The sequence below is a fragment of the Protopterus annectens genome, chromosome 3.part1, assembly GCF_019279795.1.
Source record: "Protopterus annectens isolate FY-2018-M chromosome 3.part1, PAN1.0, whole genome shotgun sequence".
Classification (NCBI taxonomy): domain Eukaryota; kingdom Metazoa; phylum Chordata; order Ceratodontiformes; family Protopteridae; genus Protopterus; species Protopterus annectens.
The window spans coordinates 1,325,862,511-1,325,883,321 of record NC_056732.1 but is presented as its reverse complement, the minus strand read 5'-3'; the positions used below and the strand labels follow the sequence as shown (position 1 = coordinate 1,325,883,321).

At 44.4% G+C, this 20,811-nt stretch overlaps 1 protein-coding gene across 1 annotated transcript in view; it reads left to right on the top strand.

Annotated features, from left to right (window-relative positions):
- The window catches only part of MPPE1 (metallophosphoesterase 1), a 1,333,952-nt gene that overhangs the window by 1,121,741 nt on the left and 191,400 nt on the right, over positions 1-20,811 (top strand). The window lies entirely within an intron of this gene.

Below are 20,811 nucleotides of genomic sequence, written 5' to 3'. Positions count from 1 at the left end.
GCCATCTCAGCAGTTCAGCAGAGAACCCTTCTTGCTCTGTAAAACTTGTGTTACATGTCATCATACCATGCTGATCTGCTAATGTAGTCAGGATATGCAGCAAAATTATGACTTGTTTCATGGAATTTAAATTGTGGATATTTGATAGATAGAAACTACAAGCTTTGTAGTTGGTAACCTGGTGTGGGAGATATGAGTAGAAAGCAGAAAGGAGATGATAAGGATAGAAAGCAGAGCATAGGTGAAGAAAGATGACGTGTATACATTTGCTAGGTGATATAGAGAAAAATAAAACTGTTGAGATAGATGTAGACAGTAGCGAGTATGTGTTGGAATTTTGCTGTTAAGTGGTAAGTAGAGACAGTAGAAGTGGCAGTAAGGGGAAAGGGATGGAAAATTGTAGGAAATTTGCATTGAGAATTGACTTTGTTGAGGTAGATAGAGGTAATGAAGGTCTGTAAGGACCAGGGTAGTTTAACTTGGGGAGGTCCAAGAACAGAGTCAAGCGTTTTTAAAGTGTTGTTTTATTAAGTTTTTGAATCTGGATAAGTTGGTTTGTTGTCTGATTGAGGTAAGGATAGAATTTCAGATTTGGAGACATAACTTGAGTATAAAGACAGACCAGCAGAGTTGTGTGTTGTAGTTGTGGTTAATAGGGACTTGTCTGTGGAGTGCAGTGATCGTGCAGGGGTGTAAGGTTCCATTGAGGCATGGAGTGCAGGACAGTTTTGAAAATTATATTATGAACATTTGCTAACTGGGAGCAGAGAGATAGTGTGGAAGTTCTAGCCAGCCTAACTGTTGTAAGGCTATGCAGTGGTGGAATTTAGCAAATTGGTTAGTGGCAAATTTAGCTATTTTGTTATATAGATTACTGAAGATTGGTGTAGATTAGGGTAGCATATAGTAGTGAAAGCAGGAGATATGCAGAGATTATTTGTTTTTTGGCATTGGTAATTAAAAAAGTGTTATCTACAATATAGGAGTCTAATTTTTCTTTGGGTTTTCTTGAATACTAGACTTTACATGACACCAAAATTCTGAAACGTTGCATGCCCATAAGTTATGTATGGCATAAGAAATCTAATTATGGTGGCCGGTATATCATACAGGTCTGTAGTATGACTACATTACATGCGGATGCGCACACACACACACACACACACACACACACACACACACACACACACACACGAGCGTGATTACCTCTACATATACAGATAGTGTAATTTCCTGATATTAACTTACACTCACTTATCTGGTATATGACATCCACTTTTTAGATCTTTGCTGTTTATATACATGACTATAGTGTTGTTGGGAAGTACTTCTGCACGGAAGATAATTTTGTATTGTGATACTGCCTATATTTTTGTGGATTCCTTTTGAAAACTTTAATGTAGATGGCAGGACATCCACTGTAATACATTTCTGCATATGTGTGCTGCTCATAATGTTGTCATGTTCTTGCCATAGAAAACTGTTTGTCATCTGCAGCTCTCCATGACAGATTGCCATGTGTCAGGGCAGTATGCAAGTAGTTGCATATCTGTATAGCTGTGTAGAAAAGTGAATCATTATGATGCTCAGTTAGAGTATGGTGTGCATGTGTCAGTGTGGCTGCGTGGGTGTGCTTTGATGCATGCGCACACTGAACCATAATGTAAGAACAGCCAGCTTACACTGCATTAATGCATGGGATATAAATTTGTCTTGTCAATGTTGCAAATCATGTGCATATCTCACATGAGCTCTGTTTGTTGCATTGCCCCTTTAATTAATCCAAAAGCTTTGGAACACAATAGTGTGAGAACCTTTGGAATTCCCATTTGTATATGCGTACATATAACCATAATGTATTCAAAGCCAATATACACACACTGCATCAGTCTATTGGATAAAAGGTGTATGTCAGTATTCATTTCCTTATGACACATGAACACTGTTTGTTTGTTTGCTTGTTTATTTATTGACATTTGGTTACTAGGAAGTCTGATGGGGTAGGAGCCCATTTTCATCAGAGGCCAGGGGAGAAAACCTCAAAAGTATTACAAAACATTTTAAGAACAGTAATTTTAGTCTTTAAAAATAATAATAAAAAAAAAACAAATACAGTTTTAAATAATTATACCAAATTAGACTTCTATGTGTCACAACTTACAAGTAAGGGTATGCATCCATTTCCAAGGAGATTATAGTCCCACTGTACACAGCCCTCATTAGACCAATAATCGAGTACAGTGTGCCATTTGAAATGAACTTGACTATTTATTTTTTATTATTTGTTTTACACTTGTTGACCGGGATAGTCCGACTGGATGCATGTCCATTTTCAGCGGAGGCCCGGGGAGAAAAGCTCCAAACTTGCAAACAAGTAAAGATAAGCAAGTTACAGTATATGCACAAACACATTGTATTAACATACAAGTTACAGTCTCACATTTCAAGTCTATGAAGAATACAGTTTATATTCAGAAGTATATACAAATATGTTATAGTTTCTCTTATCAAACCTATAGGTGCAGCTATATACAGAGTATCTGCAGAGATATTATAGTTTCTCTTTTCAAACCTTTTAGTGTAAGAGGTAAGTCGCTGTGAATAAAAAATTGCAGGGATATGGAAGTAGATTAGGCTTTAGCCAGGCACTTAAAACAGCGGGAGTGACCTCAGTAGTTCCTCACGAAGAAAATATGGGGTGTTATCAATACATCTTTGGCAGATAGGCTGAAAGCCCTTTCCCTTTACTCTGTCTTCTATCAACTATTAAGGGATGACCTATGCCTAACCTACAAGTCACTCACAAATACAGCCGTGATGGAGCTGCTACATATCTGCAAGACAAGCAATACGAGGATCATCTATTGTAGGGCTCTAAATTTAGTCATTGAATCAAACAGAACATGCTGGGGAGATAGATATGTGTCTCAGAGTTGCTCCTCCTTTGGAATAGGTTTCCTATTCATGTTCAGCAGAGTCCTTCCCTGGCCGTGTTCAAGATCAGTATGGGTCTATGGATGGGGAGTCGTAAGTTCACACCTGGAGTGGCACCTATGTCCCTTATGGACAGGGGCAATCTGTAAAATCTGTAAAATACTCAGGGTATAGGCACAACCGTATGCCTTCCTATTGCCTCTTGGGGATCTTACACTGGGTAAAACCAGTGGGTTATATTGGCTAGGCTTGTAAAAGCTCTTGCACCGTTAGCCTAGTAATCTTCTATGAACCTATGAAGACATAATATGAAAACATTAGTTAAGAATAGATACAAGTTGTATGACAATGATTTAAAAGAGAAATGTTAGCCAGTTTATAGAGAAATTGAGTACTTTCAAAAATCAGCTGATGCCATAGCCTATCCAGTATCTATACTAATTAACCGCACCATAGCAGAGGCAAAAATTCCCACCATTTCGAAAACATCATATGTTATCCCACTACATAAAGGAGGTTCCTCCACTGAATTCTCCAATTACAGACCAATAGCTGTACTATCTCCACTAGCTAAGATTATGGAAAAATGTATACACACACAACTCATGCACCACTTAATTCAGAATCACCTCATGGACGATACCCAACATGGCTTCCGTCCACACCACAGCACAACCACAGCCCTACTAGCATTCACCAATACCATTAATAATAATCGTAATAATAATAATCAAATATCTTCAGCCCTCTCCTTGGATCTTTGAAAGGCATTTGACATGGTGGATCACCAACTTTTGATTCACTCCCTGCAATCTTTCTGTCTAAATACCAGTGCTATTCAATGGTTTAAATCCTACCTCAGTGGGAGGCAGCAGGCTGTCCTCTGGCAGAACAAGCTCTCCAGACTATTACCTAACATCCTTGGAGTGCCACAAGGCTCCATATTAGGACCTCTACTGTTTTCCATCTTTATAAACAACCTATATACAGTCATCCCGAATGTCAGCTGTATCCAATATGCTGATGATTCCACCCTGATTTGCTCAGCCACATCTCCCTCAGAATTAAGGTATGTTACCCAATCCACCTTTAATACTATAGAAACCTGGCTGTCCAAACATCGATTGTTGCTAAATCTCAAAAAAACTAAAATGCTGTTATTATCTTTAACACAAAGGTCCACACCATTTACCTTCACCATAAATGCAAAAGATGGCACAGTAATCACCCCCGATTCCTCTACAAAACTGTTAGGAGTAATAATTGATAATAAGCTAAAATTTGACCTTCATGTAAACCAAACGATCAAAACCATCAATAAAAAGCTAGGGTCACTGTATAGAACAAAAGCCCTCCTAACTCCTCCGGCTGTGGTTGCCATAGCTCACTCCCACCTGCTTTCAACACTTTTATATGCATCCCCCCTTCTCTCTAATCTAAATAAAACTGTACTTAATAGACTCTCAATCTGTTACAACCACATTGCCAGGTTTGCCACTGGCCTACCTTTTAGAACACACCATTGCATCAACCTTATACAGCTTGGGTGGCTAGAACTTCCCAGTCTAATCCAATATAACCTTTTGATTATGGCTAATAAAATCCTCTGTTATTCAGATAACACACCAACTCTTAAAAATATGATCACCCCCCCCTCCCCCCCCACACACACAACAATCCAAGACTGCTCCGATCCTCAAACAGACTACAAATTAAGACAATTAAAATTAACTATGTAGCTGTTGACACCCTCTTTGCAAACTCTGCAGGCAAAGCATGGAACCTCCTTCCAGCTAACATTACTTTGCTGTCCTCCCTATCCCAATCAAAGCTAAACTCAAACAACATCTGGCACTAAACTGGCTTTGCCACTGTAACAAGCCTGTCTAACTCTCACCATGAATGTATATAATCTATTAATCAAATTACTGTTATTTTTTCCCTTGACTGTTACCAGGGGTAACTTGAACTTGTGATATTGTCTGCTTATGTCATTTGTAAATATCTCATCTGTAATATGTCTTCTTTGTTATTACTTATTTGTCTACCTTGGTAATATGCCTTCTTTGTTATTCTTATCTGTCTACCTTGGAGCTTTTCTCCCTGGGCCTCCACTGAAAATGGACATTAATTCAGTTGGACTATCCCAGTCAACAAATGTAAAATAAATAAAAAATAAAATAAAGTTAGTATAATGCAAACAGGAATTGCAATGCAAAGTGAGTGGAAAAGCAGGCTTATGTTATATTTCGAGAGAAAGCTGGGGAAGAGAAATTGATGGAAGTAAGGAATTTAGTGAAGAAGGGAGAGTAAGGTGATATAAGCTATGTAGATATTTGTTCATATTTAGGGATACAGTTTATTCTGGTGTTGAGCAAGAACAAAGCCATTTTTTGGCTAGGTAGTCTTTCAGAATCATTTTGCTGGATGGTTAGGTGGGCATTGACCTGATGGATGGAGATAAGCAGTTCCAGGCCTTAGCAACATGATATGAGTACAGAAAATGCCCAGCAGATTTGATAGGTTTGTGGACAGACAGAATCTAGAATGCTAGAATCAGAGGGGCTGCAGCCAGCTGGCATAGAGTGTCAGGTGTAGTCTGTGACAGAAGAATGCCAAAGAAGTTGAAAAGTAAGGTGTACAAGACAGTGGTGCGACCAGTAATACTGTATGGCAGAGAAACCTGGGCAGTAAAGGCAGAACAGTTGAAGAAGCTAGAGGTGATGGAAATGAAGTGCCTGAGAAGGGTGGTAGGATGCACACTGCAGGACAGGCGAAGAAATGAGGACATAAGAGCAGGAGCCAAAGTAGCTCCAGTTGCAGAAAAGATCAAAGAGAACAGATTACGGTGGTTTGGACATGTGTAGAAAACCAGAAGGCAATCTGGTGAGGAAGATTTGGGACAGACAGGAAGAAAGTAAGAGGAAGCAAGGACATCCAGCAAAGAGGTGGATGGATTGTGTGAAAGAAGATCTGCGACAGTCAGGCATGAGTGTTGAAGAAGGCAGGAGTGTGGCACTGAATCGAGAGAGTTGGTGACAGTTAACACGATACCCCAACCCCATGTAGAAAAAAATGGGAAAAATGGAGGCTGATGATGATGTGGACAGACAGGAGTTTTTGGTCATTGGATCGTAATGACTAACTAGGAACACAGTTGTGCAGAATGTTCTTTAGTGCTGGGCAAGCAGATGGATTCCGATTAATGTTATAGGTGGTAAGATGTGTATATGTTAGGTGATGGGGTAGTTCTAACCAATTTAGGCATTTTAGTGCTATGTGCAGTGGTGGCAGATGGATTCCGATTAATGTTATAGGTGGTAAGATGTGTATATGTTAGGTGATGGGGTAGTTCTAACCAATTTAGGCATTTTAGTGCTATGTGCAGTGGTGGATTCTGAAAGCGATGTTTGCTGCAAATTTGGCAACTTTGTTATAGCATTGTTTAGGTTTTGATTTTTGTGATGCTTGAAGGTTAGTAAGGATGGGGGCACCATAAAGAAGTGTAGTGAGGGGCATAGGTAGTGGCAAGTGTACCTTTAGTTGTGTTGGTGAGAATGTTTTTGGCTGTATAAAACATCCAGTTTTTTGATGATTTTTTTATTATGCAATTTTGTGTACACAGTTCGAGTTTAAGATTATTATCCACTGTCATCCCTAATAACTTGCTATGAGAAGTGACTTTGATGGTTGTATTATCAAGAGAGAGGACTTTAAATTTTGTTTTTTCATAGGAGAGGGATTTGAGTGGGGGAGGAGTAGTAGTTTGATTTTTTTTAGGGTTGAGCACAAGTTGTAAGTTCCAAAGCCTTGTTTTGGTTGATGTTATAGCTTCCTGAGGAATTCTTTGGAGGTGTGCCATGTTGTCAGATATGCAAATGAGTGTGGATTTATCTGTGTACTGTATTGGTGAGGCCTGTTGTGTGGAAGTGTAAAGGGTTTTGGTGAGAATATTAAAGAGGAGGGGACCAAGGATAGAGCCTTGTGGTACACCGGTGGAGACTGGAGGTATGGAGAGTGGGTGGGGTGCCATTTTACTAACTGATACTTATTCGATAGGTAGCTTTTGAACCATAGAAAGCTGGGCTGAGAAAGACCTAGTGAGGACATTTGAAGTAGAAGTTTGCTATGACAAACTATATTGAAGGCTTTAGACAACTCTAGTAATAAAGAGGTGACTAGTTTGCCATTATCTCTAGCTTTGTTGACATTGTTTATAAAGGTTAGAAGTGCAGTGTTATTACTGTGGAAAAGACGGAAGCCATGTTGTGCAGGGCACAGGAGGTCTTCATGCAGGAGATATTTTAGCAATTGTTTTTGAATACGTTTTCAAGTATTTTGGAGGGAGTGTACGATTGCTATTGTTCTAAAGTTAGTAATGTCTGTTGAATTTTTTCCTTTGTGCAGAGGGATAATGGGTGACTTTTTCCAGAGAGAAAGATTGTATAATTCCTGGAATGACCTATTTCTAAGGATTGAGTTAGTGTAGGCAATACCTTCGGCTGCTATTTTAAGGCATTCACTTGGAAGGTTATCCGAAGGAAGCAGAGCATAGTTTGAATTTGAGTGGTTTTATGTAGAATATGGGCACAGGTTTGAAGGTGAAAGTGGATGTGGTGATATGTGGCTGCTGGGCAGGGTAAGGGTTAGATGTTAGAGAATCTTTGGTTAGAGATGCTACTGTATCTATGAAATAAGAGTTGAAATGTATTGCGGTTTGGAGTGATGAGTTATTGGGAGAAGGGTTAGAGTTTAATTTTTGGTGGGGGATGCAAGATTTTTTTAATGGTTCTCCAGAATTTTGTAGGGTTGTGTTTACTATTATTCTGAAAGTTGTTATATTATAGATTTGATGCTATCCATGTCATTATTGATCACGGATGGGTGTAGGATCCAACATCGGATCTGAGCTGGCAACTAAGAAGACAGCTCCTGAGCTCAAGCTCCTCCCCTTCCCAAGATCCCTTGTTACTCACAACCCTCAGATCTCATTTGCCGCAATTTCGTTCAAGATGTGCTTCCTGTAGCTCAAGCAAAGAATTTTCAGGTAAGTATCCTTCTTTCTTTTCTGTTTGGGATTTTTTTTTCTTTTCTTTGTCTCCTATCTTCTATCTCCCTTGGTTAGCTTCCTCCCTTCCAGGTAGTGTTTTAATGTATTTTAAGCCCCTTCACTGGGTTCCTGCCCTTGTTCTTCCCAGGTCTCTCAGCAGCCCTTTTCTATCTTGTTTCCCCTGCCCCCACCCCCTTTTTGTTCTTGTGCATTGGGCAAATGGTGGGCGAGTTGTATGAGTGTGTGTGGGATGTCCAGAAAGCCCACTGGTTTTAAAAGGTGCTCCTCGTGCAGTGGGAAAATGCCCCACTCTGACACGCATGAGGAGTGTGTTTACTGTCTGGGAGAGCCACATCTGGAGGTTGAGTGTGACATTAGTGCCGGATTCAACCCCAGGGCTCTCCTGGAACACAGGAACAAGCTGCTGCTGAAAGGGCTGGCCAGAGGGGGCCCCTTGGTTTTGGGTTCCCCTTCTAAGCCCTCTTTGGATCCCAAGAGGAAGTCTTCTTCCTCTAGGGATTCTCCCGCCAAAAAGCTGAGGCTCTCGGATCGTAGCTCCCCAGATCTGAGTCCAGCCTCCTTGGCATCGGATCTGGGCTCTTATGCTTCGAGAGCCCTGGCTCCCTCTGTGGATCCAAGACCTCAGAGCATCGGAGGTCCTCGGATCAGAGCCGACCTAGACCGCCCTTGGATCTGACCCACCTGTCAGATCCGACCATGACACCATCTGTGTCTTTGTATCCAAACAGACCCTCAAATCTGACAGTTTTGTCGGATCTGATCATTATTGAAGGCTTCCCCTACAGACCTAGGAGATCGGATCTGAGACTTTCAAGCAGGTCCCCTTCTTGTGACCGCAGGCCCTCATCTAGGTCAGACTATTCCTCACTATCTTCCTGATCCACCAGAAGTCTGGTCCCCTCAGATATGGATAGGATGATGAGGAGCTTTCTCAGGGCCCAAATTGATTTGGGTATGTTGTCATTCCCCACTCACATGCCTAGGGGATCCTGACTATCCCCAGAACTCCTCTCTCCTTGACTGACCCATCTAGGTATGGTCCCTCAGGATCAGGACATCCCTAGGGAGAGGCCAATGGTGTTGGGCATTTCTTCCCTTCCCACACCATTAGGGTCCCTGGCTGGCTGAGCTCCATTGCCCTCAGAGCTGGCTGCACCTCGGCCCCGCAAGGTCAGTGGGGGCTGCCAGGGAGTCGGGTCAGGCCTATAGTTTTCAGACCATTCCCTCCATCTGGGAGCCTCTGTGCTGGGCAGCTTGGGGCCAATACGTGGAGATGTTGGTGCTGCGTTAGGGTCACCCCTTCCGTCTTGGTTGGCTGCAGCTGGTGGGGAGCAGGGGGTCTTTTCCAGCCCATCAGCTTTCTGAGTGATAATGAGGACCATCTCCGGCTGGGCAGCTACCTCTCCCTCGACTCTGGATCCTTTCCAGCCTCATTTGACATTAGGCAGAGAGACCTCATCATCCTTCCAGGGTCAGCCCTCCTGTGAGCGCCTTCAGATGGGCATTACCCCCATCGGGGTCCCTACCTCTTCCGAGTCTTCCCCAGAGCCCACCATGGAGAAGCCTCCTCGGAAAAGGACATGCAAGAGGAGACACGTGGACTCCTTTCAAGAGTCCCTCACTGAAGACACTGATTTTGAGGAAGGAGATGGGTCCCCCAGACTTCCGTCTGAGGAGGTGTACTTTGGGGACATCCTTGAGATTTTTAAACAATGAGGTGTTTGGTCACCCCCCTCCCCATCTTCAGAGGAATCTGTGTTCTGGAAGGCCTATGAGATGGGCCCATCTTCTACTCAGGTTTCTCCCCTGCCAATGAGCTCGCCCCATCTGATATCTGACAGGGCATGGAAGGAGCCGGACACAGTGGAACCAGTTCCTAAGAAAGCCAATAAATTCCTAAGTCTCCCCCAAAGGCAAGTCTTTTTGGAGCAAGGGTGTTCCCGTTGATGCTATTGTGGTAGCCACAGCTACAAAAAAGGAGCTAGCTGAACAGAGCTCCATGGTCTATCCCCCGAACAGGGAGTCCTGGGCGAGTGACTGTTTCGGGAAGCGCGTGTTTGCCTCCGCTACGTTCGGACTGAGAGCAACCAACTGCATGGCACACTTTACTGGGCTGCAAAGGGTCTTGGTATCAGAGCTCTCTACCTCCCTTTCTGAGTTGCTACCTCTGGAGAGTTTCAAATTGGTCTCTCCAAAGTAATCCACTCTGACTTCCCTTGCTAACCCCTCAATGAGGTTGATCTCCAATGCAGTGGAGTCCACCTCTTGAGCAGCGGGCACTGGCATTGCCATCAGGCGTCATGCCTGGCTTTGTCTTTGCAGGTTTGTGGAAACCTTCAAGGCATCATTCACTAACGCCCCTTTCAACAGGGCAACTCTATTTGTCCTTCAGTCAAAGAAACTTTAACCTGTAGCAAGAAGGAGGGAAAGACTCTGTCCGCGATCGGGATCAAGTTTTCTACTCTCCAACGATCCTTTTCCAAAAATCAGAGGGGGTAGTAAGAAACTATGGTTCTGCAGGTCTCAGTCCTCCTTCCAGGATACTCCACAGGAATCCTCTTCCTCCAGCCGGGGAAGGGGGTTTGACAGCAGGCGCCGCCCCAGAGGCAGAGGAGGTCTGCAGAACCAGGGCTCCCAAGAACCCTTCTTGGAGAAGCCCCCTCAGTGCTCCTGAAGCTCTGCCTGGCTGTCCTGCCCTGGAGGCAGTTGGAGGTCATCTCTCCCTCCACCCACAAGCCTGAAAAAGTATTACCTCAAATCAGTGGGTGTTAAACATCGTGTCCGGGGGTTATTTCATGCCCTTTTTCAGCCCCCTCCAGCTCAAAAATCTCTCCCAGGCATTCTACCCCAACAAAGGGAGATGGCCCTTCTAGAGGTTCGAGACCTCCTTCAAAAAAGAACTATCTGGGAGGTCCCAACAGGACAACGAGGGTCAAGAACTTACTCTTGCTTCTTTTTGTTGCCCAAAAACAACGGGGACCTATGTCCCATTTTGGACCTCAGTGTTTTAAATTTGTCTGTCAAGAAGTTCCGGATGGTCACTGTTCAGTACATTCTGCCTCTTCTGATCAAGGACAATTGGATGTGCTCGGTGGATCTCAAGGATGTGTACTATCACATCAAGATTGACAGACGCTCCAGGAGATACCTGCACTTCCAGCTGGGAGCCAATCACTATCAGTTCAGAGCCCTGCCCTTTGGACTCACCACAGCCCCCTGGCTGTTTACCGAATGTATGGCAGTAGGTGGCAGCTCATCTCTGACTGCAAGGTTTCCAGATCTTCCCATACCTGGATGCTTGGCTCCTCACAAGGCATCAACTCACATTGGCCACTGATTACACATTCAAGTCTCTTTTCAGATATATAGAGAACCTGCGCAAATCCCATCTTGCCCCATGTCAGAGCCTGGAATTTATTGGGGGTTTTCTGGACATGGTGTCAGAGACTGCAGCACTTCCCCTATGCAGAGTCAAGCTGATTCAGGACCAGGTCCATCTTTTGCTGGATCTGGAACGTCCCACAGTCCATTTGATCTTGTAAGTGCTAGGTTTGATGGTGGCAGTGATCCACTTAGTCCCTCTCACCAGGTATCATGTGAGAGTTCTGCAATGGACTCTAGCAGTGCAATGGTCAACTCACCTTCATCCCATGTCCATGATTGTCAGGATTTTACAAGTCTGCAGACTTCACCTTTCTTGGCGGCTCCAAGCTCAGGTGACCACGGACGCCTTCCTGTTGGGCTGGGGGTGGGGGGGCATTATTGGCAAAAGACTTTTCAAGGCACGTGGTCCCCCTTGGAGACCAAATTGCACATAAATGTCCTGGAGATGAGAGTAGTCCTTCTAACATTGCAAGCCTTCCAGAACTGTCTCCCTCTCAGGACCATTGCAATTCAATCAGACAACGTGGCGGTGGTCTAGTACATCAACAAGCAGGGGGGAATATGATCTTACCCCCTGTGCAAAGAGGCCATGAGAGTGTGGAATGGGTGATGTCTTCCAGGTGCTTCCTTCTTGCAATGCACATTCCCAGCAGTTCCACCATATTAGCCAACAAACAAAGCAGATCTGTCCTGAGTCCTCACAAGGGGTCCCTGAACCCGTCAGTGGTATGTCGGATATTTGACCGCTGGGGTCTCCCTTGCTGCGATCATTTTGCCTCTCCGGACAACCACAAATGAAGTCACTACTTTGCGCTGATCCCCCCAATGGGAGGAGTCACCCAGGGAAGCTCTGGTTCATGATTGGCTGTTGTGACTTCTGTATGCTTATCCCTCAACTCCCCTCATTTCCAAAGTCTTACAGAAAGCTCATCGCCTGAAGACTCCTTTCATCCTCATTGTCCCCTTCTGGCGTTGTCGTGTGATTTTCCCTCCTTTGATCTCATCTGAAATATCCACCTTGGATATTAGATCCCATTCCAGATCTCATTTCCCATCCTTGGGGGCTTCCTCTTCCCAGCCTTCATTTTCTTCGTCTGACTGCTTGGTACCTCCAATTCCAATGATCCTTTCCCAGTCCAGGCTTCCTTCCTCGGTTAAGAGCATTATTTTGGCTTCTCAAAAGCTGTCTACCAAGAAGGTGTATTCCAGCAAATGGAAGAGATTTTCTATTTGGGCAAAACAATGCAATCTAGATCGCTTTTCAGCTTCTATCCATGACATTTTGTTGTTCCTGCCTTCTCTTTTTCAGCAAGGGGCTAGTTTCTCTATTATTAAACTCCAGATGGCGGCTATCTCCAACTTCCATTTGAACAAAAGTCCCACCTTTTCTTCTAGGCTGTGCAAAGCCTTCCTCAAAGGGATCTTTCTACTCAGACCTCCTGTCAGAGATCCTGCCCCCTCCATGGGCTCTCACTCTGGTGTTGCAATTTGACACAGAAACCCTTTGAGTCTGCTGCAACCTGTGATCTCAAATTCCTGTCCTGGAAGATGGCCTTTTTGGTGGCGGTTACTTCAGCCAGGAGGGTCTCCAAATTGCACGCTCTGTACATTAAGCCCCCCTTCATGGTATTCCATAAGGATAGGGTGTCTCTCAGGACCAATCCTTCCTTTGTCCCTAAGGTGACCTTAGAGGCAAATCTTAACCAATCGATTCAACTTCCTGTGTTCTTTCCTAATTTTTCCAATAAAGGGGAATATAAGATGTTCTTCGTGTTTCACTGTTGCAGTCATCACACTTGGGTTATTTGCCTTCAGTTAGCCCTCAGACGGCCCAAATACCAGAGACTTAGTATTTCTGCATCGAATGCTGTCACTCCAGGACTGACGTCGGGTCGTCAGGGGTATAAAAACTGGAGCCGACACCATTACATGTCTTTCTTGCCGAGGAGCCCGAAGCAGAAGCAGTTTGCAAGTGCTGGTTACCGCTACCTGAATTTTCGTTTACGAATTGAAAAATCCTGAAGTCTTGTAAAGCTAAATACCCCGTTGGGGATCCTTTTTTCTTGCTCTAACCGATGTCAGAAAAAGTTAACAATTGTCTTGCCTGTGGAAAGGAAATACCACACAGAGATTTTCATTCTTACTAAGTCACTTGTTTAGGCCCAGACCACGATGTACTTCGCTGTTGGTTTTCTGTCTTGTTCAATGCCCAAACCATTTGTCGTCGGGCTCTCTTTGTCACTAAATTCTTTCGTTCTCGACATTCATATTCCGAAATGGCTTCAGTAAGCCATCCGACTACTGATATTTTGAAAAAACATAAGGATAAAGACAGACAGACTGTATAGGTCCAAAGCTGACGACGATGCTTCCGTTAAGCTAGTCGCCAGTTTGCCTGTACTCAGTGAGGCGCTTTTGCAGCCCCTGATGCCCATTTCAGTGGATTCGCAGGCCTCTACCGAGACACATTCGGAGTCCAGTATGCCACGAGACTCTTCTGTGACTATGGAACCTGCAGATGCCTCTACCTTGGATGGGTCCGGAGCCGCTTTGCAGGCACCAGCTTTTGAGGCAGTTCTTCGCTCAACCGATGTTCGACTCAAACCGATGACTTCTTTTGAATCCAATACTGCCGAGTTTCTTAGACCTAGAGTACGCGCTACGCCTAGAAAACCGACGACCAAAGCACATGCACCTGCTCCCATGCCACAACAACAAATGGTTAGAATGGCAGAAGACCTTATTATGCTGATTAGTGGAAGTCAGCCTATCCCTGTAAAGAGGAAAAGAGACCAGTCCCCTGCAGCTTCAACAGACCAGGAGTCCGATGACTCTGAGGTATCTGTTTATGAAGACATGCCCTTATCTGCTTATGAGGATTCAGATGCAGAGGAATCCATTCCCTCTGCCTCCCCTCCAGGGGATTTTTCTTTTGGTGAAACCTTACATACTTTAAGAGAGCATTTCCACTGGGAATGCCAAGATTGTCTTCAGTCCAAAAAGAGACTCAGAGAATTCCTAGATTTGCCACAGCACAGGCCTTTAGCAATACCCCCTGTCCTGGAAGTTGTTGATGATGTTTTTATGGAGTTCAGTCTTACTCCTGATACTTTACCTCCTGCCCCTAGGAAACCAGACAGGTACTACAGTGTACCTGACACTCACAAATGTATTCTCAAGAATCCTACTGCTGACCAAGAGATCATTTCCCAGGGGCCTAAAGGTATCAAGGCAACTACAGCCAAGAACCCCACCCCTTCAGACAGGGATTCCAGAGCTTTGGACAGATGGGATAAGAAGGTATATACCTCTGCAACTGTTGCTATTAGGGCATTGAATTGTCAGTTTCACGTGCTGAAGTACCAGCAACATATTATGGAACTTATTAAACAAAAAGTGGCTACCTTTACAGACTATGCAGAAAATAAAGAATTGCAGGAGCTTATGCACTCTGCAAGCCAAGTCAGCAAGCATACTTTGCAGTGTGGTTTTGACGCCCTAGAAGCATCTTGCCAGGCAGCAGTCACTGGTTCTGTACTGAGAAGACATGCTTGGCTCAAGGAGCAGACCTTGCCAGACCATGTCAAATTAAAGTTACTAGACGCTCCTTTGAACAAGGACAGTTTGTTTGGCACCAGAGCAGAAGAGGTTCTTAAAACTATGGAAGAAAAAGCTAAGTCTATGTCGACTGTTAAAGAATTCTTACAAGTGCAACCCCCTAGATTCAGTAGGCAGTGCCCTTCCAAATACTGGTCCTTTCCAGCCCCTTCCAAGCCATCTTAAGCCAGAACCAGGGGAAACAGACTACTCAGACTACAGTCTCAGGGTATGCAAAGTTCTAAGCAATGGAGTGCTCCCACCCCCAAAGCAGGGAGTGTTAAGCCACCGCCTTACGGAAAAAACTCACAGTGACTTCTCTACTCCACTCCCCATCCATGCCCAATTGCTTGTGCCCCTAGGAGGAAAACTTGCCCTTCATGCAAAAAACTGGATGTCCATCACACAAGACCGATGGGTCTTCAACATTGTATCCCAGGGGTACAAATTTTACTTCTACTCACTGCCAACCCCAAGAGGGTTCCCAGACCTTCCTCCAAACCAGTTGGCAGAGGTTCAAAGCCAAGTTCTTTCCCTGCTCTCCATCAGAGCTATTCAGCTGGTTCCAGTAGAACAGATAGGTCAAGGATTCTATTCCAGACTCTTCCTGGTACCCAGAAAAGAGGACTCTTGGTGCCCAATCCTGAATCTTTCAATTCTCAACACCTTCTTGGTGGTACCAAAATTCAAAATGCTTACCTTGCAACAGCTTCTACCTATGCTAGCCAAGGATGCCTGGCTGGCTAGTCACCCTATACTTAAAAGAAGCCTATATGTACATCCCTATAAGGGAGTCATGCAGGAAGTATCTAAGTTTCAGGGCCGGATCTATGCATTATCAGTTCTCTGCACTTCCCTTTGGCTTATTCACTGCACCCAGAGTATTCACAGAATGCCTGGCTGCAGCCATTGCTTACTGCAGGCAGAAAAATATCCAAATTTACCTGTACTTGGACGACTGCCTGATTCAGGTGGACACTCAGGAATTGCTGTTGCAGCACCTGACATTTGTGAAAAACCTCACTTCCTTGGGGTACACCATCAATGAAAAAAAATCAAAACTGGTACCCAGTCAAAAGATTGTATTCCTGGGAGCAAGCTTGGACACAACATCCCAGATGGCATTCCTCACTTCAGAAAAACAAGTCTATCTGACAGCCTACTTCAAACAAATGGCCACCAGAACCCAGCTATCCGCAAGAAAAATACTGCAGGCCCTAGGGTTCATGTCCTCATGTATACTGCTAATTCTATATGCAAGACTGCATATGAGGAAACTTCAATGGTACTTAAAAAGTCTTTGGTGACAACATTCTCAGGACCTGGAAACAGTCATTCCTATCATACCCTGTCTAAGGACAGAGTTCCTTTAGTGTGCAGAAACATGCAACCACAACAAGGGACTGCCCTTTACTCAACCCCGTGCTGCTTAGACCCTAACCACAGACACATCAGACTATGCCTGGGGAGCACACATGTACGGCAAATTCATTCAGGGCCACTGGAGGCTAAGTCAAATTCATCTGCACATCAACTAAAAAGAGATGCTTGCTGTGCAGAACACCCTGACAGCATTCAGATCCCTACTCTTTCCAGGACAACTTCTGATAAAAACAGGCAACACCACAGTTATGTAATACATCAACAAGCAGAGGGGAACTCACTCTTACCCACTCTGCAGGTTAGCCATGGCCCTGTGGAACATGACCTTGGACATGCAAGTCCATCTGCAAGCTCAATTCCTGCCAGGCAAACAAAACTCACTGGCAGATGACGTAAGCAGAAATCTCCTAGACCCACATGAGTGACAATTGGTGTCCAGCACCTTTAACCTTCTGATTCAGAAATGGGGGACCCCAGAGGTGGATCTCTTTGCCTCCCCCTACAACCACCAGCTCAGCAAATTCTGCACCAGGAACCCTCACAGCAGGGCCTGGAAAGTGGATGCCATTTTTTTCAGTGGGTAAATCTCTCAATCTATGCCTTTTCCCCTCTGCCTCTTCTTTCAATAGTATTACTCAAGATAAGACAGGACAGACCAAGGACACTTCTGATTGCCCTGGACTAGCCATGCCAGCACTGGTACCCATTCCTGCGCAGCCTGTCACTGGTGCCACCCTGGCACCTACAACAGAACCCAACCCTGCTGTCTCAGCAGGAGGGACAGATTTTGCATCCGCAACTGCAAACCCTAAATCTTGCAGCCTAGCTTATTCCTTGAATTCTCCCCCAGCAACCCTAAGCAAACAGGTGTTGGACGTCATTCTTGAAGCCACAAGACCCAGTACAAGAAAATCCTATGCTAATAAGTGGAAAAGGTACTGCTCTTGGATTCAATCTAAAGGAGAGGATGCAACTCTGCCCTTCCTGCCTCTAATCCTGGATTACTTAGCAGATCTACTCCACAGAGGCCTGTCCTTCTTCTCCATTAAGATAAATGCCTCAGACATTTCAGCTCATTACAACACGGAGCCACCTCTCTTCTCACACCCTCTTATCCAACAGTTCCTTAGGGGGGCAAACAATTTAAGGCCGCCTAGTAGAGCACCCATCCCTGCTTGGGACCTTAACTTTGTACTGGAAAAGCTCACGCTTCCCCCTTTGAACCTGCAGCATCAGCAGAGTTAAAATTCCTCTCTTGGAAAACAGCCTTGCTTCTGGCTATCACTTCAGCTAAAAGAGTGTCTGAGCTACAAGCACTTATGGCTGTGGAACCCTTCATTATTTTCCATGCTGACACGGTTTCCCTCAGGACTAACCCTTCCTTTATGTCTAAAGTGGTGTCCAGCGTGGCTCTAAACCAATCCATCCATTTGCCAGCTTTCTTCCCTAATCCTCAGAATAAAGGGGAAAGGATCCTGCACTCCTTAGACGTGCACAGACAGCTCAGATTCTACCTTGATAGGACTAAGCCCTTCAGAAAATCTGACCAGTTACTAGTCAGCTTTGCAACAGGGGTAGACGGCAAGGCCATTTCAAAACAAACAGTTTCCAAATGGATAGCACGCTGCATCCATTTCTGCTACAAGCACCATGGGAAACCAACCCCTCAGGGGGTCAGAGCACATTCCACTTGGGCAACTTCTACCTCTACAGCATTTCTCAGGGGAGTCCCTACCATGGACATCCTGGAAGCTGCTACCTGGAGTTCTGTGCACACCTTCACCAAGCATTACCACCTGCCTAGCTTTTCCAAATCCAGGGCAGGTTTTGCAACAGCAGTCCTGCAAGGCATACTAGCCAGCCCTAACTCTTCTTGACTGCCTCCGCCCTTCTTCAGCTTTGGGAATCCACCCAAGTGTGATGACTAAAACAGTGAAACACGAAGTACAGTTGTGTACACTTACCATAAATGTAGATGTTCAAGTATATTCATTGTTGCAGTCCTGATTTCCCTCCCTCCAGACCCCTGGTCTCGCCCTCTCTCTCTCTCCTCTCTATAGCTATTACTCACCCCTTTCAGGGGTATTGGTATTTACTTTTTACTGGTGGTGTTTCCCCCACCATAACTTAGCTCCCTATTTGGGAGGCTCCTGACATATGGGGCAAGAAAAACTGATGTAATGGCATCGGCTGCCTGTTTTTATACCCCTGGCGACCTGACGTCAGTCCTGGAGCGACAGCATCCGACGCAGAAATACTAAGTCTCTGGTATTCGGGCCGACTGAGGGCTACCTGCAGGCAGATAACCCAAGTATGATGACTGCAAAAGTGAATACACTCTCACATCTACATTTATGGATTTATGGTAAGTGTACACAACTGTACTTTGCATTGTCTGGATGTACACAGGCAGTTACGTTTTTACCTCAAGAGAACTGAAGATTTTCAAAGTCCGATCAGCTGTTTGTTGCCTTTTCTCAAGCTAGGAGAGGTCAAGCAGTTTCCAAGGGATCTATTTCTCGTTGGATCGCCAGCTGTATTTCTTAATGTTTATGAAAGCAGACGGTTGGAGTTTTCCAGTCCAGTCAAAGCTCACTCTACTAGATCGGTAGCCAGATCTTCTGCCTTCTTGGCAAAACTTTGTTTAGATGAGATTTGTGCTGCTGCTACTTGGTCTAATCCCCATACCTTTATTGCACATTTTAAGTTGGACTTGGTGTGTAGGAGAAGAGCTTCCTTTGCTTCTTCTGTGCTAAGGCATATCCTTCCATGAGGCCTCCCAGGGTTATTAGTAGTTGGGGATTCTGACCCATCCGTGATCAATAATGACACAGATAGCATCAGATAAAGAGTCATATACTTACCATAACTTGGAAGCTGTGCTATCCAGTGTCAGTAGTTATCACATTCCCACCCTTCTTCCCCCTCTTTCTGGTAATTGGGGAGGTATGGAGGGATATATCCCTCAGTACCTTTTCATCTTTATAGGCAGTCTTCACTGCCTCCTTTCTTTTATCCAGCAAACTCGATCAGAGGCTTGTGGGTAGCAAGGGATCTTGGGATGGGGAGGAGCTTGAGCTCAGGCACTGTCCTCTTAGTTGCCGGCTTGAATCCGATGCAGGGTTGCCAGACGTCCCTATTTGAGCGGGACTGTCCCAGGATCAGCAGACCGATCCCGAGTCCCGCACTGCCGGATAAAATCCCGGTGAAACAGCCAACGGTTTGTTTTTTTTGATTGACCCGTATGCCGGTATTGGTCTTCACTTAGCATGAAGGACCTTTTTTTTTTTTGTCCCTACCTGCCGGATAAGAAATCTGGCATCCCTGATCCAATGTCGGATCCTACACCCATCCATGAATAATGACACTGGATAGCACAGATTCCAAGTTATGGTAAGTATGTAACTCTTTTTTGTCTTTATGAATTTGTTTTTTAGTATAATTGTGAAGCATTCTGAAGATTTCAAGATATTGTGGTGGGTTGTATTTTTGCCATTCTTTCCATGTTTTTTCTCTAACCTGCTTTAACATTATACTCTTTTTGGGTAGCCAAATTGCATTATTTGTTTTTAGTCTCTTACAGAAATTCTAAGAGGTGCAAGACTATTTAGGATATTCAGGAAAGTTGTATTGAATTCATTTACAGCATCACCTAAGAGGATAATTTTTCTGAAGTTCCAGTTAATACAAGCTTATACTGTTTTTTTAACTGTTTGCTGCATTTTATAGTATCTGCACTTAAAAGTTTACCTGGTCGAAAATTAATCGAAAATCTGTTGTTCGTTTATTTAATTTAACTATTGAGGCTGCCCACTAAAGTGTGCTAGTCTGTGTAACTGATTTATTGCTGCCTTCTGTATTTCTGGGTGTTTTCTATCTAAAAACAAAAAAAAAAAATAATCCTTGTTTTCCCACCTCTCCTCGACTAGTTTAGACCAGTTTACAGGTTTTGCTGTATTCTGGGCTGTGGTGTAGTTCCTGTGTTGTCCATTAACTTACTTGGATAAGAAGGAAGTTTCTTTGCTCACCAGTGGGAGTGGGGAGCCTTGAGCAGCCTATCTGTCCCTGAAGGAGTGACCTCAGCACAAGAGCTGTAGTAATTGGTTGTTTTGGACCATTTCTAGCTCTTTTGACTTTCCCTGTTTAAAATCCGCATTAGCGCGGCTTTGTGCGATTGTGCGCATAGCGCAGCACCGGTTAAACTCTTCTTGGCACCGCCAAGTCTGCTCTTCAAATTTTCCCTTAGAAAGCTCTACTATTAGAATAACCAGTCTACTCATTATATTATAAGCATAGCACTTGTTCTCAAAGCTTCTCTTCTAAGCAAGCACTCTCAAACTCAAGTAGCACTACATCCACCTACCACCCCAACCACTTCCCTTAAAGGCACAGCACTCTCTTATAATATTCTAGCATGTCGAGTGGTAGATTGCTAGCATCTT